Raw genomic sequence first — 14,130 nt, 5'->3', positions numbered from 1 at the left:
AAGTCAAACTTGCATTCCATTTTTGGTTGGGTTACAGGTAGGGGTGGGCAAAAAAATCGGATCCAAACCATTTTAAAAAAATCCAAACTAAACCATTTAAAAAAAATCAGTTTTAAACCAAAAAAAATCCAAACCAAATTATATTTATTTTATAGTTTGGTTTTTGATCCAATCCATTTAAATGGTTTTAAACAGAATCCAAATCCAGATCCAAATTAAAATCCAAATCTAAAAGAATCCTAATTTTGATTTTTGAGTCTTTTCCTCTTCGACAAATCCCTTTCAACGAAACCAAATCCACTCTCTGACAAATCCACCGTTAACATTTCTTCTTCTCTGCCTCTCGTCGGAGCTCGCCGGTGGTTCGTCGGCCTCTACCTCTTCGAGTCTTCAATCTTCACTTTGATTCGAGACTCTGTCTCTCTACCTCGAGTCCTCGACCTCCCATTCGCAACTCTGTCTTCTCTCTTTTTCGGTTCTCTTCTTCTTTTGTTGGTAGCTCACCGGAGCTCATGCTAATCAATTGAGGTAAGCCTCCTCCTTGCCCTTGTTCTGAGTTCTGAGTTTTATCTGGATTTTTTCTATTTTGTTAATTTGTTTTGTTTTGTTCCTTCATGAGTATACTGATTTCTTCACTTCAATGGATTGAATGTGCAGATTTTAAAATCTCTCAGTATTGAACATTTGAACTCTCCATTTCAATGGATCCTGCTGTAAGTTTCTTCTTCACTGTGGTTCACTTTTTGTTGAAAAATATCTAATTAAACTAAGTAGTAGTTGAATCCTTGATGAACTGATAAGATTTAGGATCAAAGTCATCAATTCATAAAGTAATCATTTTCTTTTTTTAAAAAAAAAATCGGGGGGGGGGGGGGGTTATTTATTTACTAGTAGGATTTTCTATTGGTCTATCTGCATTCTGCCATTTATGTAGCTTAATCTCTGCTAAGAAAAATCTAATTTTGAAGTTTTTATTTATCACATATTTTAAGCAAATTCAACACTAAACTAGTTTGCTAAGCCACATTCAAGTTAATAAGTGCACAGTGTTTCCATGGGAAGTATTTCTGTTTCTGGCTTGAACAATATTATCATACATGGTCCACATTTGTTAAAACTTCCAATAGTAACTATTGTTTCAACCTTTGTTTAAAATGCAGGTGATGTTCCTTGTGAAAATTCACTGTTAAGACAAGTGTCAAGTCTCCTGAGAAGATTGCCTACTATTGAATCTGGGAAATTTCAAGATGATTTCTTAATGGTGAGTAGATTACTTTATCAAATTTGGACTAGGGAGCATGCATTATGTATAGAATAGTAATATTGTAATAAGCAGTGATAGACCCAATTTTGCCGGATATATTTTTTTTCTGAGAGCGTCATATAATGTTTGGTCACTAAAATATGCATGTGCTTTAGTCTGCCATAAGAGAAAGGAAGTTGGGTTTATATTATGATGATTAATCAATTCTCTCATGCTAGTTGTGCCAATTTATTTGTTGAAAGAGGTAGAGTTAAGACACCATTGTAATTACATGAGGACTCTTGGTCTTAGAGGACATGAAAATTTTAGAATATTGCCATATAATGATGTTAAAGTTGTTTATAAGTAAGGATAGGGGTAAGGTTTCATATGGTTGTGGGCTCAATATCATGATTAATTTGTAGGTATGAATGATGAATTTGAACAATGCTGCATAAGAGGGATAGTAAGAACTCTTTTCTAGAATGCAAAGTGTGCATATACAAACAAGTATATGAATTTAATGAAATTTTAGGATTTGTATTATCTTTATTCTTTGTATGACTATAATAGTGATGTACATTTTGCAAAGAATCTGATTTATCACGATTTTGCCATGCATATTGATGCTGTTAGATTTCACTTCATTGGGGATGTTGGAACACTAGGTAGTTCTGTTGTGAATCATAACTTATAATAAATCAGATATAAATCCAAATCTATTTTTACTAGAAAGTTTAGCCATTGCCCAGAATATGTAATATTTTCAACTAGTGTCTTGCCAAGGGCAATTATGGGGATACTATGTTGAGTTGATCTTGAATGATGGCATGGGGAGAATACAAGTGACACGAACATTTTTTAAAGCTGTTTTGTATTTTACCACACATTTGACATCACATTTCACCTTTTCTTTGATTTTCCCGACAAATTCCACTTTGGTCTCTATTGTTCATTGGTGGTTGAATTTCATTGTATTCTGTGTCTATTTCCTCCTTTTCTATTTTTTGGAAAACCTTTATAGAATGAATTCTTTGCACAGATACTGTTGACGGTATTGCTTCTTAAATCCTTCTTTAAAGATCTTTCTTTTTTGTATTTCTTTGATTTTCTCTTTTAATTTTATGAAGCTAATGCCTATTGCCATGTATTGAGAATTTTTTTAATCAAGTGAAAATAAGCCAAGTTTAGGGGGAACTCTTTCCGACCAGAATGCTTCCATTGCAGGAAGATGGATTTTGGATGCTGATTTGGTTGTAAATAAAGTGGTATGATATGCAAGGATGAAGAAATGACATTAATCTTTTGAGAAAACTCATGATACTTTTGGATGGGGCAATTAGTATTCTTTAGGGGGAAAAGGGATTTGGCTCTAAGTGGAGAAGTTGGTTTCAGATTTTCATTCTAATGCTTCCCCTTTCTGTGATTATGATATGTCACTATTAGTTACTACCAGTATTTAATTAATATGGGGTCTGATTATTTATATTGATTCAGGCACTTTTAGTTTTGATCAGAATTAAGAATAATTGTCTAATTTAGTTTACTAAACATATTTTGATGCTTGAGTGACTACTTTTTATAGGGATAAAGTAGAGTTAATGCTGAAATTTTATTGGCTGCTGTTTCTTTGGATTAGTTTATGTTAATTTTAGCATGTTTGGCATCAAATTTTGAGTTATGTACACTTTAAAATGACTTTAGTATTAATTTTTACTTTTAAAAAAATTATGGTTTGAAAATTAAATTTCTAAAAACTTGTTTGAAAAGTGGATTTTATAAAAAAAACCGGATTTTAGATTTGGATTTTAAAAAAAAAAAACAGAATTTTAGATTTGGATTTTAAAAAAACCGGATTTAAAACTGGATTTTAGATTTGGATTTTTTAAAAAAAAACTGGATTTTAGATTTGGATTTAAAAAAACCGGTTTTATATGTAAAACTAGATTTAAAACCGGTTTATAAGTAAAAACCAGATTTAAATTCTAAAACCGATTTTTGTTTTTTCAAACCGGTTTAAAACTAGTTTCTCTCTTCAATCCAGTTTTGGTTTGGTTTCATGAACCATAAATCTGGTTCTGAAATAGATCCAGTTTGGATTTAAAAAAATCCAAACCATGCCCACCCCTAGTTACAGGGTATCCCTATATGTATTATATGTATTAGTACACTTTCAATTAGAATCATAGGATACGATATATAGCTAAAGAGCAACCTAAAGGGACTCTCCGAATGCAGATCAATTGTCATTAGAATTGAAATTATGAGATCAAATTGAAAAAACTTAGCTAATTGTAAAAACTAAACTAATTAAATTGAAAAGAAAAGAAAGAAACTTACTTGGAATACTCAATGGAGTGAATGAGTGCTAACACGAAGAGCTTTGAGGGCTATGTACACCAGCAGGGCTGATGCTCAGTTTCACGGGTTGGAGCAAGACGACGACGGACGGTAGGCTTCGAAACTGGTGACCAGCGACTAGGTTTTGCCTGTAACATACAACAAAAACCCTCAGGCCTCAGCAACCAATAACAAATAAATTAAGCCCAGCAATAAAAAAGCTCAGCAAACAAATCATGAATAGAATAACAATAAGCTCAGCAAGCAAAGAATAACCTCAGCAAAAAAAATCATGAACAGAAAATCAGAAATAACAACCAAATCATGAATAGAATAACATTAAGCTCAACAAACAATAAGCTCAGGAAGCAAATAATAACCTCAGCAAAAAAAATCATGAAAAGAAAATCAGAAATAACAAATAAATCTATTCCAACAAATAATAACCTCAGAAAATCCAACTAATCAGCAAATGAATTACTAACAAATAACAATTATTATCAAAATCAACTGCTAAACCCTAAACCAGAAAGCAGACGTAGAGGAAATGGCTGCAAAGTTTGTGAACAGAGTATTACTTACCGGCGACGAGGAGGAAGGCGAGCAACGGAACGACAGAGGAGGCGACACCGGCGAACACAGAGAAGGCGAGCTTGGCGATGACAACGACGTGGTGGGGGCTGTGGTGGTCAAACCCGTCGTTGCGGTGGCTACAGGACGCGGCAGCTGCTCGATTCGTGGCTTCTATGGACTATTGTCCTCAGAGAAGAATAGAGGAGCGATGGGTTTGTGTCTTTGTGAAGAAGATGGTTAACAGACGGGAATTGAAACGACGAGAGAGGGGAGGATGGTGCGTGGCTAGGCAGGAAAGAAGGCTTGCCCAGTTCTCTTTTTTTTAAAACCTAACTTAGGAACTTACGAGCTGAGGGATTGGGGAAATTTGGAGGGAACTTACGAGGGAATGGAGAAATTTGGGGGGACGAGGGATTTTTGTTTGGGGGGGTTGTGTTTGGACGACGCTGTTTTGTCCCTGGTACGTTGAAAGAGTTTTTGGAGAGTTGGAAATCCGTGCCAATGAAAAAAGAGAGGTGCAAGTATTGGCTAGTTGAATTCTTCTCAGTTATATGGATTATCTGGCTACGCATAAATGATGCCATATTTCAGTGCAAGACAATAGGGATTGGTAACTGTGTGGAGCAATCATTCTCATGTGCTAAAAAATGATGTTGTAAATAACTCATGTTGTTGATGGCTATGCTAGAGATGACATAGGAGTTGTTATATTTTTATCGTTCTTGTAATTGTTTTACAATGCTCCACTTGAGTGTTGAGCTTTTATTTAAAAAAAAATTAATGTCATTAATAAGTAGGACTAATAAGAATATGATAAGTAGATTGACAGGAGAGTGAAATAAAAAATAAAATTATTATTAAGTTATATAAATAAAATAAATTATAAAAAATTTTGGTTAATTATGGTTGAAAATTGTTTGTTATCAATTTTTTTTTTTACTTTTTAATATTCATAGGACACGTTTGTAAAACATATACACAACTGTCTCACATTAACATAAGATAACATGCCCTTCTCTCTTTTCTTTGCTTAATTGTTTTCTATTATAATTTATAATATACGAAAAGGTAAAATTGATATTCTTTGGTATTCTTAAGAGGATTAATGATTCAAAACAAACATTTTTAATATGTATGTGTTCCTTAGGTTTTTTGTTTTCCATCCCTTTAACTAGAATTATTAATTAATGGACGCACTTAGCAAAACTTAATAATATAAACAAGTTCCATGATGTTTAAGAAACCTCGGCATAGGAGACCTAAAAGCACCATAATATAATGGTGGGCTCATCATAATGTGAAAATACATGAATACTCATTATAGTTATTATTAGTAGCTTATTAGAGCTGTTTCCTTTTGCTCCTGATGTGTTAGGCAGGTGGGAACCATCCAAAAATTAAACCAATTTAAGTTACTCAGAATTTAATAATTGATTAGTGCCTATTTAAATCATACATCACGTGATGAGACTTAGCTGTTACTATTATATCTATCTCCAATTCCATTATTATGCATTGCCCCAAAGTGCTAATAGCTAGCTAGTAGTGTTGTGCTGTGCTTATGATGTCTCCCTCTTTTTCTCGACAAAACCACAATTATGCATAAAATTGATTATGCCCAGTTGTGCTGTATAATGCATGAGTCTTTGTTACACTTAGTGTTCTTGTTATTTTATAATTAACTAAGAAACTAGTTAGAATTAATTAGAATACCATGGAAAGGAGAGGTTCTGTCTAATACTTTTGACAATTTTTTTTTTTGGATTTTTCATTATATTTTTTAATTCGATAGATTAAGAATTATTCTGTCATGGATCAGAACTCTATTAAGAATTTATTGTTGGTCAATAAATTACTACATGTATAAAATAAAATTCAAACCATCAATACTTTTTTAAACGAATCAATGAACTAACTGTTAGATGAACTAATTACCTTTGACATTTTTACTCCAATAAAAATATTACCCTCTAGTACTTTTAATTGGGTTTAAGGCACTTTATCAGCCCACACATATTTTTTTCAGGAATAATTAGGTTTTAGGAGATCAAAATTTTTTAAAATGAAAAAGTTGATAAAATAAGAAAATAAAAAATTTAATCACCTTTAAATTAAAATAGTAGAGTCCACATATGATAAAAAATACAAATTCAATTGTAAATAACCTATTACTTATCACTTTATAATTCTCATTACTTTAGAAAATCTTTTCTTCGTGTCTCCAGATACTTGAACCTGATTGTATTTTGCCAAATTTGTTAGAAATTTGGTACAAATCATTTTTTCAAATCTATAACGAATATACTATAAATATTAGGTGGAACGTTCGTTCAAAAGTATACTATTTTTTTTTTAATTCTTATATCTTTTTGATAACTATTGATTTTTATTAGAATCTCTTACAGATATCGTCTCTATTCAACTCATGAGTTGTGATTTATTAGAAGTTTCTATTCCTTTAGAGATTAACTCAGGTATTTATGGTTGAACAAAACAATATGTCAAATTTTAACGAGAAGAAAAGAGAAAAAAAATTCTTCAATTAAAGCAATTTTTTTTTCAGAAATTACGTTTTCAATAAACATTTTCACTCCTGTTTTCTTAAGAGGAACTAGTTCACATTAGTAAAACGAAGTTCTAGTTAGTAAAATTTCATTTTTATTGCAAGGAAGTAATGGTTTTCTCGACATATATAGGTTCAGATATAAATATAAGAAGTAAATCATAGAATTCAATGGTTATTCTGCCTCTATAAAAAATGTACAAAAATACTCAAGATGAGACATTTGCTTTTTCTTAAAGGATAAATCACATATTTAAAATAATTGGAATTTAAATTTATTCAAATACAATATTTCGAGATTGATGATTATATTTTGGTCTTGTAGTTCTTTTATATCAACTACTGCAGTGTATGTGTAGAGTTTTCAACATTTACAAACCGCTATAGCTCATGAAGAATTTGGGGAAAAACAAAATAAGGATAAACCGGTACTGATTGTAAAAGTTTATAGAAAAAAAAAAATTCAAGTGTAGAACTAGCTATAGCCAACAAAGGATTATGAAAAAAAGATATGGTGACTTCTGGAGTGTATGTAGCAGGTTTCCATAGAGGAGAATATCCTTGATAGTTCGTAGCGGTTTATAAAACAATAATTTCTACACGTAAATCATACAAAAATATTTAAATATGTAAATTAAGAAAATAATTTTAAATATTAAAATTTAAATATTAAAAGATATATTTAAAATGTAAATAATACGTAATTTTCTTTTCATATTCCATTTTATTCAATTGATTCATATGGCTTAAAAAAGTTGTAACCTTTCTTATTCCACTTTAAACTAATTGAACTTTAATTAATTATACTTTAATTTAAAATTTTATATTTTTAAAATCTTTTTAGATTTTTTAATATTAAAATTTTAATATTTAAATTATTTTATATAAAACTAAGAATATAATATAACTCCTTGTAAATCTAAAAATTCTTAAAATATATCAAAAAATAGTTCTAAGTTATAAGAGTTATAAAGAATTATATTATTATAAATACTATCTAAGTCATCATACTATAACCATCTCTTTCTAAGATTAGTTCTGATGTTGTTATAAAATTTGTGCTAAAAAGATAAAAGTTTTATAGTTAATATTCATCAATAAACACTATAAACACATTATGCTGATGCTATATATATGTTCTAATTACTATACATGATGTATGTATAGTGTTTATTATTAATATTAACTATATTTTAAAGTTTAATTACTTTAAAATGGGATAAAAAAATTGTAACGTTTTTAAACAATATCAATCCACACGGAATAAAATGGGATATAAGAAAAAATTACGTATAATTTACACTTTAATTTAAAACATTACATTTTTAAAATTTCAATATATTTTTTTAATATTTAGATTTTAACATTTAAAATTATTTTTTTAATTTGTGTATGAATTTAAATTTAGATATAAAATTTTAATATTTTTTGTAAGGTTTACGTATAAAAGTTGTTTTTTTACCGCTATAACTTATTAAGGATCTTGTCCTTCACGTAAATTTTTTTTTCAAAGATAAAAATATATTTCATTTCATTAAGTTTGGTAAATGAAATATAGAGTTTATGTCAGGACAAAAACAATGAATGATAGAGATCTTTTAAATAAATTACACTTAAAAAGAAATTTAACAGTAAAAAATAAAAAAAAAAATTGTAAAAAGTGAAAGTAAACTTCTTTCTAGAGAATAATAAGACTTGTGAACTAACTCAATGAAAAGCTACATGGAGGCGTTGAATCTCTCGAAAGAGTTTACTAAAAGTATCGAGAATAGAAATTAGGACAGTGTTGATTCCTTCAAAGATAAAGAGATTTCTAACTTTCCAACAGTTTCAGGTTCTGCATTTAGAATATTTTCGTTTCTGAAATATTTACTTCTGTAAATTTTGGCCAATAGAAAATTAGAATATGTTGCTATTCGCCAATACCGTTTGCCTAATAAAGCAAGGTTTTGAGCCCTAAGTTCTTTAAAACCAACACCTCATTTCTTTCTTGGGTGGGTCATAGTGTCCCAACTGATCTAGACCAGTCGCCTTTCATTTTCTTTTTTACCCCACCAAAATTGAGTCAGTAAAGAGTGAATATCGAAGATTAGACTGTCTGGTAATCTGAAGCAAGAGAGAGTGTAAATCGAGATGGCTTCCCCAATTGTCTTTACTAAAACTAATCTTCCCCAGCAGACAATAGGTTACGCTTCCAACCTTAAATTCTTTTCTGTACCTTCTCCTTAACCATGTTAAAAGTGGCTCTCTTTGATCTATTAATAACAAATGGCAGCTCAAGATATTTATCTTAAGCTCCTATGTGTGAAATGTTTAATGAGGCAGTCAGACGAGCACGAGATTCAAAAGGAATGTTATGACTGAAAAAAACTACAAACTTGCCAAGATTAACTTTCTGACCTGCTGAAGCACTCGTACGTAGTTAACAAATCAAGGATGTTTCCACAAATAGTTGAATTAGCCTTACAAAAAAGAATAGAGTCGTCTGCAAATAGAAGATGATTGATCTTAGGACAACGCCTGTTAATCTGAATGCGCTCAATGAGATTGTTTTGTTCTGCTTTGTGTAATAAGAAAGAGAGACCTTCTACATAAAATAAGAAAAGATAGGGAGAAAGAGGATCTCCTTAGCAGAGAACTCTTTAGGGTTTGAAAAACCATAGGGTTGTCCTTCCACAATCACAGAATAAGAAACAGTCGTCACTAATTCATGAATCCAAATAATCCAAAGGGGATCAAATCCTATTTTTCCAACATAAACCACAAAAAGGTCCACTCTACTCTGTCGTAGGCATCATATCCAATTTGAGGGTCATCTCATATTCCAGACATTGTTTTTGGTTCTTGAGGTAATGCATATATTCATGGGCAATTAAGATATTATCAGAGATCAGTCGGCCTTTAATAAAAGAACTCTAAAAAGGGCTGATAAGTTTATGCATCATTTCTTGAAGTCTGTGAACTATGACTTTAGAAATAATTTTATTAACTAGAGAAGAAAGCTAATTGGTTTCACCTGAGACATATTTTTAGTATATGGGACTTTTGGGATCAGACAAAATTGTGTATGGTTGAAACTTTTTAATATACGACCTCCTGTAAAGAACTTGTTAACTGCCCAAAACACATCACCACTAACGATATCCCAATAATGTTGAAAGAATTTAGTTGTTATCCCATCATCTTCTAGAACACTTTGAAGGTGAACACTGAATGTAGCCCGTTTGACTTCCTCTATAGTAACCGAACGTCTAAGCATTCGGTTCATAGAAGCTGTAACTTTAGGCTCGAAGTCAGTGAATAGTGGGTTTGGATCATTGTGATAAGAGGAGGAAAAAATATCTCTAAAATAAGATTCCGCTACTGCCGCCATATTAGCATTTGAAGAAAGTTATTCGCCATGGTTTCTGGTCAAGTGCCAGATTTTATTCTGACGAGTACGGTTATGAAATTTCTGGTGAAAGTAACTAGTATTTTGATCTCTCGCCTAAAGCCATCTGACCCTAGACTTCTCCTTCTAATATAATTATTCATCATGGAGAGACTTTTTTAGTTTGCTTTCCAAATCTGAGATGATATTACCTCTACGGACCCTTACTATCCGAAACTCCTCTAATTGAGATTGAAGAGAATCAATTTCCTCTTTAGAGTTCATTCTATTAGACTGCTACTATAAGACAAGACTGTGTCGACACATTTTCAATTTTTGAAATAAAATAAACATGGGGCTGCCTTCTATTCTCTCCCTCCATATTTCATTCACAATCTATCTTACCTCATTATTAAAACACCACCATTCTTAAAATTTGAATCGCCGTTTAGTTCTCGACTTAAATCAGTGAGAAGAGGAGCATGATCAGAACCTGATTCAGAAAGCCAAAGAACAGTAGTATTAGAAAATAGTTGCTGCCACTCAGAATCAACCAGCACACGGTCAAGCCATTCCGGAATTTAATCTGGACCAGATTGCCGATTTGACCATGTAAATAGTCTGCCATTCCAATATCCATTAGAGAGCTCTCATCAATAAACAAATTAAAGGTTTCGATAGAAGTTGTTGACATCACTCTCCCGTCCACCTTTTCATTCTGGTTAGATATAACATTAAAATCTCCCATGATTATCTCTCATCCTTGAAATGCTTGAATAATAGGTCGAAGAGCCTCGTACTGTATCCGCCTACCTTGATTATGAGAGGTCAAATGAACTCCAATAATATCCCAAGAAACATTAATGCTCACTTCCACCGTCGAGGCCACAATGTAAAAGCTGTCAGAATTAATAATCTAAATATTGCATCTCTCTTTTCATGCCAAACAAGGCCACCGGCAATTTTCGATAGATCCGCAATGAACCAATCTTTAAAACCACAAGATTAAAGATTTGTTTCTACTTGTCGAGGTTGGTTTTTGATTTTTCGAAGAAAAACAACTTTGGGAGAGTAGGATTTACAAATTCTTTTTAAATTGTAGATTGTCAAGAGTCTCTCCAAACTCTAACAATTTTAAATTAGTAGCTTTATAGTTTTATGGGTGTCATTTAAAGGCTAACACCCTTTACCATTATAGCATCATTAGAATATTTGTGAAGACAAATTTTTTTCATATTTTGGGTGCTCATTGTAAAAACACAAAGATTTTTTATAAAATTAAAGATAATAGATTTAAATGAGAGTAGATGGAGAAGAAAAAAAAAAGTTATATATGCTGAAAGAGACTAATTAAAAGAAAGAAGAAAGAACCTAATAGGGTGCTATAAAAATCCTAATAGAATATATTAGGAACCCTATTAGAAGAGTACTAAGAGTACTGTCCTTCACGTAAATGACTATATACACTCGTAGTTTATATTACCATGTCTTTTTTTTATATTCTATTATTGACTATAACAATTTTTACACAAATTTTTTTTTAAAGCCATTACAATTTGTAGTGATTTATGTTTATTTTTTTAATTAATTCTTTATGGATTATAATTTTTTTTTTAATGTTAAAAACTTTACACATTGTAGCGATTTACATAAAAGAATTATAGAATTAAAATGTAACTAATCTTTAAATATTATATTTGATAAATTTAAATCCTAATTATTTTAAATATGTGATTTACCGTTTCTTTAATTTCCAAATAAAATTACTCTGAAAAACTTCTAGGTACAAAACCTAGATCTGAAGACAAAATGTAGTTGTGACTATCAATGCTCACACATCAAGTCGAAGTGAAAGAACAAGTTATTTGATATATAAACATGTAATATGTATATATCCAGAGAAATCCTCGGATATATAATAAAAGATACGGGGACCCAAAAGTTTTTCATAATTGAGATATTGTTTTTCTAGATTTGGAATGCATAATTTATAAAATTATTAATTCTGCATATGTATGTTTCACCAATTCTTGGCATGAAAAATAATTATTCTCTTTAAAGCAATTATTTTATTTAACAGAGGATCGCTTTGATAGCTCTCTACATGAAACTGGCAAAGCAAGGGGTATCAATCTTATCCTATATCATATCCTAAAAGAGATAGGCCGGTTTAGATGGTAAAAATTATTTACTCTCTTTTCTTCATTTTTTTACTAATACAAAAGGTGCGTTTCATATAGTTTAATTTGATAAATTTTTTATATATTATTCAAAAGTAATTTATAAAAATTAATTTTTAAAAAAATAATTTTTTAAAAAATGTAATATTTTTATTTAATAAATTAAATTAAAAATAATTTTTAATAAACACAAACAACAACTAAAAATATTATAAAAAAAAATTTAAGTATTAAATTTAAAAATTAGTTAATATATGAAGTTATATTAGACTTTTAAATTTTAAAAGTACAAGCTAATTTTAAAAATTATAAATACAAAAATATTATCTTTTTTATTTACTAAACACAAAATGAGAAGTTTGTGCTTTTAAAAAATACAAACACCTCTTCAAAAAATTTTACTAAACCAAACCTATATATAGCTTATGAGTTGACTTATGAGCATGCTTATTTCAAATTCTTTTAGAAAATATAATTTTAAATTTTAAAATTTATATTATAACTTTTATCATTAATTGTTCGGTAATAATATTAAAAAATTAATTATTTTCAGTCAACATTAGCTAATTTTTTAAAATTATTTTATTTATTTTAAATTTTACAACTTAAATCATGAACTCTTAATTTCAAATTCTAAATTACAAACTTTAAATTCTAAATTTTCCAAAAAATAAAGAGCATTTTTAGAATTAAAATAAAAAATTGACTAATATTGACTAACTAAAAGTTAGTTTTCTTTACATTTGTTAACTGTTTTAGAAAAATTCATTAGCATCATATATGTTAAAAAAATTTAGGAGTGATAAAAGATAAATGTTATTGCTATATCAGATCAAACTCTTTCAAACTAAAAATATTAGTAATGTGAGAAAATGAATATCTAATTACTTATAAATTAAGAGAACGAGACTCATTGGTAATTGAATTTTTATTTTATTACTTTAATTATCAACCTCTTATACTATAGGAACTTTTTTCTTCCATCGCTAGCAGTTTAACAAAGGCCGAGTACTTGAATTAATTACAAAATGAAAAAGAAAAAAAAAATAGATAAAGTGATATGACAAAAATATATCACGCTCTACCGTTGTTTTTCTAGCTACTCATATATCTAGTGGTTTCAAGTGTATCAACTATCAAGTATCAACAAAAATGACAACCAATGGTAATATAATGGGATATGGGTGTTAATGGCATCAATACATAATGACAAAACATACTCTTCATCATGTGTATATATTGCCACTTCAATGATATATTTAGCTACGTTACCAACAGCATATCTGTCCACTTCTGCCAACTCTTATTTATAATTGTGTTTCATGGGAGTGTGTTTATGGATGTGTCTAATAAAAATGTCTTTTTTATAACTGTGTTTAATAGAAGTATCTTTATAGATATATTTTATGGATGTGTCTCTTTATATATGTATTTAAAATATATTAATTATTAGACACATCTACGAACACACTTCCATGAAACACAAATATAAATAAGAGTTGGCAGAAATTGACAGATAATATGTTGGTACCCTATATTTTTCCTATATTTAAAACTAATTATGTTATGCTAAATGTATGTAGTCATTAAGTCAATTAAGTCAATTATTACTTATTAGTATAAAATATATATTAAAAATAATAAATCATATAATATATATATTTATATATAAATATATAATAATTAATTTTAGTGTATAAATAATATTTTTTATTTAAAATATAGTACCATAATAGTATACAAAATTCAAAGCCCACAATAATAATTCATCATCACAATGCAAGAAATAGCTGGTGGGTCAATTAATCAATTTGGATAGCACTGTTTCAGCTCCACCAGGCTAATTATCTAGTTATCTAGT

At 29.6% G+C, this 14,130-nt stretch overlaps 1 long non-coding RNA gene across 1 annotated transcript; it reads left to right on the top strand.

Moving 5' to 3' along the window:
* Window positions 1-229: 229 nt before the first annotated feature.
* On the top strand, window positions 230-2,722 carry LOC140182620 (uncharacterized). Its single transcript, XR_011878569.1, has 3 exons — window positions 230-528; window positions 658-713; window positions 1,161-2,722. It is a non-coding gene; the product is annotated as an uncharacterized lncRNA (long non-coding RNA).
* Window positions 2,723-14,130: the final 11,408 nt, after the last annotated feature.

Source organism: Arachis hypogaea, chromosome 3, assembly GCF_003086295.3.
Source record: "Arachis hypogaea cultivar Tifrunner chromosome 3, arahy.Tifrunner.gnm2.J5K5, whole genome shotgun sequence".
In the NCBI taxonomy this organism is placed as follows: Eukaryota; Viridiplantae; Streptophyta; class Magnoliopsida; order Fabales; family Fabaceae; genus Arachis; species Arachis hypogaea.
This window is presented reverse-complemented; position numbering and strand designations above follow the sequence as displayed.